The sequence below is a fragment of the Thalia democratica genome, unplaced genomic scaffold (assembly GCF_965202585.1).
Source record: "Thalia democratica unplaced genomic scaffold, ktThaDemo2.hap1.1 HAP1_SCAFFOLD_1919, whole genome shotgun sequence".
Classification (NCBI taxonomy): domain Eukaryota; kingdom Metazoa; phylum Chordata; class Thaliacea; order Salpida; family Salpidae; genus Thalia; species Thalia democratica.
Window position 1 is genome coordinate 12,501 of NW_028140714.1, and position 4,280 is coordinate 16,780.

At 27.2% G+C, this 4,280-nt stretch overlaps 2 non-coding genes across 2 annotated transcripts; both read left to right on the forward strand.

Annotated features, from left to right (window-relative positions):
* Nucleotides 1–1,171: 1,171 nt before the first annotated feature.
* On the forward strand, nt 1,172–1,290 carry LOC145848987 (5S ribosomal RNA). The gene has a single exon (XR_014372258.1). It is a non-coding gene; the product is annotated as a 5S ribosomal RNA (ribosomal RNA).
* A 2,642-nt stretch (nt 1,291–3,932) lies between these two features.
* Nucleotides 3,933–4,051, forward strand: LOC145848988 (5S ribosomal RNA). Its single transcript, XR_014372259.1, has one exon. It is a non-coding gene; the product is annotated as a 5S ribosomal RNA (ribosomal RNA).
* Nucleotides 4,052–4,280: the final 229 nt, after the last annotated feature.

Consider the following 4,280-nt stretch of genomic DNA (forward strand, 5'->3'; position numbering starts at 1 on the left):
TATTCCCAAAAAATGGGTCGATGTCCCCGTAACCCCTAAAAAAAGGGGGTCGAAATAACATTTTTTCATCATGCTTCAAATGGGCTGAAAAATTTTTTACGGGGTCTCTGGACCAAACAAAAACGATCTGTCGAGTCAGAATTCCGAAAATCGAAAATTCCCGAAATTTCTGTACTTAAGAGGCGGGGCGCCCACTATCGACAAAAGTGTGCCAAAACCCACAAACGTTGTGTTACGCGCGCTAAGATAAATACAAGCCTGATTGCTGAAAATGTATTCTATTTGAATAAGGTAAGTATCAACACCAAGGAAGTAATTCCTTTATTATAAACTCATACTCTGACATTGCGCTAATATTGCTCGTGAATTGTTATTTAGTTTAAAAATATAATTTATATTACTTTTATTTTATTTTAATTCTATATAATAACTATTTTATATTTTTATTAAAAAATTTCTTGTTTAGTTTCTAAGCAACCACAGTTACGTTTATATGTTTAATTCTATTGTATTCTATATTTATCGATAATTTAATAAATGTTTTAAAAGACTATTCTGGTTTTCCACGCTCTCTTCAAAAATGTGAGTTCTTTTAATTCTTCCGCTTAATTATTCATTTTAAAGTAAAACAACTAGTTATACATATTATTATATTATAATGTATGTGTATTATATACTATTATTTTATAACATAAACATAGTTGAGTTATTGAATTAAACGTCAAATATTTTATTACCTAAAATTAAGTTAATCGTAAAATCTGATGTAGTATGAGATATTCTTTAGAAACTAACTATAAATATTCTTGAAGTAAAACAATACCATCTATAAATAGAACAATGAGAAATAGTAAAACAAACTAAACACAACATGTTTATTTTAACAATATTTTTTATTTAGTTTAATCACTTAATAAACTTTACTTCTAATTATCATAGTATTTAATATAGAATATAGTTAACAATCTTTTAAACAAAGTCTTAAATAAAGTTACAGGGAGTAATTGTAATTAAAACACCAAAAAAATAGGTTTTAATAAAAAAAATACTTACATCAAGTTAAAACTTTATAAGGATTAATTTTAAAATATCAAATTGATTGTAAATCAAGTGCAAATAGGTTTTTTAAACAAACCGAAGGGTTTATAAAGGCTTGTAAACGCTCTCAAACGCCTACGACCATACCACACTGAGCACACCCCATCTCGTCCGATCTGGGAAGTTAAGCAGTGTCGGGCGTGGTTAGTACTTAGATGGGTGACCGCTTGGGAATACCACGTGCCGTAGGCTTTTGCTTTTTGAATTCATCTTTTTTGTACTATTTTTCTTTCTGACCTATTTATACTTATTACTCGTTTATTTACATTTCTTTAACGCTTAAAAGAAAAGTAAATTCTAGTTATTAGCAAATAAAAACTCAAGCCAATCAGATAACGTTATTTGCTGTTTAAACCAATTAGAGCGCTAAAAAAGTGGTTTGACCAGTTTGAGATATCGAAAAAATAATGGCACCATCTTGTAGAGTACAATTTTCTGAGTTGAAATTAATACAATTAGTCTTTTATACTAAAACTTTAAAGTTTTTTTGTCCAAAAACAAATAAAAGCGTGGCTACTTGAAAAATCAAACGAAAATAAATTTTGCACTTTTGTATTGTGAGTCATAATAAGTTATTTACTGTTACCAACAGATACTAGCAAAAGCTTTTTAAAGTTTTGTATTAACTTAATGTATTTGTAATTACTTTTACTTAATAGAAACTATTGAATTACGTTTACTTAGTTTACTTTTGTATGTGTATTAAATATATAGCAATTTTGTTTGAACTTAAATAAGGACTATTAAACTATTAAAAGAAAACTATCAAAGTTTACTAACTCAAAAGCTAAATCTTAGTTTTATTGTTATAAACATTTATGTTGTAATTTACTAATAACTAAATGAGTTTATTTCAAACAAAAAGAATTAAATAATGTTATGTTATGTCAAGCCTACTATATGAGGTATATAGGTATATAAGGTATACAAGCTTATGTTTGAAAATTATAATAATAAAAATAAAAATAAATATTTAGTTGGTAAAATTTGTATGTTTTAATATGCTTTGAAATTAGAGTTAGTATAGAAGTTTTTTTTTAAATATAATAAATATAAATTTAGTAACTGTTAGTTTTATACTTTAATAAAAGAAATATGGTTAACAAGTAAGTTAAAAATGAAAGAAGCATAAAAAAACACACTAATTAACTGCTTATTCAATAGTTTGATTATTTAATTATTTTTCTGTTATATAGTTTAATCGTATTGTATAAAAAATACAGAGGTTTAAAGTAAGTTTGAATAAAAATAAAACAAAACATATAAAATAAGCATTAGTTCAAATACATAGTTTTTTTTTTCTAAGAAAATTTAATTCTTTAATAATAAGTAGTAATTTAAATAAAAAATAATACAAATAAAGTTGTACAATATATATACAATAGTTTGTCAAACTAGGCAAACACTACTAGGCAAAAAACAAACTAGGCAAAAAACCTACAAAGTAGGCCACCACTACAATCCAATGTTCCAACTGGAAATTCAATGAGATCGTTACTGTACTTGTGATGAACGTTGATAATCCCCAAGATTGTAAGTCGAAGGCCTTACCCAACCTAACCAGCGCACTGGTTTTCTTACAACTGAATTAATCAACATTTAATATTGAATATAATCATTATTGATAGATAGAGGAATGTTGACAATCAACAACAGATTGTAGGTCAAAGGCATTACTCGACCCAAGTACCCACAACCTAGATTGAACAACATTTATTAGATAGATTTGTTTATTGATAGATAGAGGAATATTGTCAATCCACAACAGATTGTAAGTCAAAGGCATTACTCGACCCAAGTACCCACAACCTAGATTGAACAACATTTGTTAGATAGATTAGTTAGATAGATAAATAGTACAGTATAATCTCAAAGAATTTGAAGCCCGAACATTGAACGATAGTGGTGTTTCGTGACGACTAGCGGGATTCGATCTCTCAACCTTCTGCTTATGAGTCAGCTGATAAGACCACTGACCCACCGCGCCACGACAAAGATAAAGAAATATTTTGCTATATAAATAGGTTGATTTTTCAGTGAACTTCAAGTGTCAATTTTTCAGTGTCAATTACAGTGAACTTCAAGTAAGATATACAACAGTATATATATTTCCGAGTCTGACTTTGAGTACTTTTTATATATTATTAACAAGATTTTTTAGGAGTAATATCTGTTTAGTTCTTTAATATATCTTTAAAATAATAATATTTTTTAAGGTGTTTAAAACTTTTAGAAGCTGTATGTAATGTCTTTTAGTTTAATAGTTCTTTAAATTAGTAAAAAAAAAATAAGCATGGTTGAGTTATCAAATTAAACAAAATAGAACGTCAAGTATTTAATTACTAAAATTAATTTAATTAAAAAAAAATCTCAGGTAATCTAAAATGTCAGGAATTATTTAAAAATAAATATAAATTTAAAACTTATTATATTGAAAAGATTGATGAATAATACTCTTGAATGTATGAAATGTTTGTATTTGTAATGCAATAACATAAATGGATAGATCAATGACAAATTGTAAACATATTGTATTATTTTATTTTACGATTTTATTTTATTTATTTAATAATTCAATAAACTTTACTTCTACTTGTCCTGGTCTTAGGTAATTTATAGATAACAATAATTTAAACAAACACTTTTGTACAGTTACAATACAGTTTTAGTACAGTTTGGGAGTAACTGTTGATTAAAAAAACAAAAAAAAAGTTAATTCAGGTTAAAATTTTATAAGGAATAATTTTAAAATATCAAATCGATTGTAAATCAAGTGCAAATAGGTTTTTTAAACAAACCGAAGGGTTTATAAAGGCTTGTAAACGCTTTCAAACGCCTACGACCATACCACACTGAGCACACCCCATCTCGTCCGATCTGGGAAGTTAAGCAGTGTCGGGCGTGGTTAGTACTTAGATGGGTGACCGCTTGGGAATACCACGTGCCGTAGGCTTTTGCTTTTTGAATTCATCTTTTTTGTACTATTTTTCTTTCTGACCTATTTATACTTATTACTCGTTTATTTACATTTCTTTAACGCTTAAAAGAAAAGTAAATTCTAGTTATTAGCAAATAAAAACTCAAGCCAATCAGATAACGTTATTTGCTGTTTAAACCAATTAGAGCGCTAAAAAAGTGGTTTGACCAGTTTGAGATATCGAAAAAATAATGGCACCATCTTG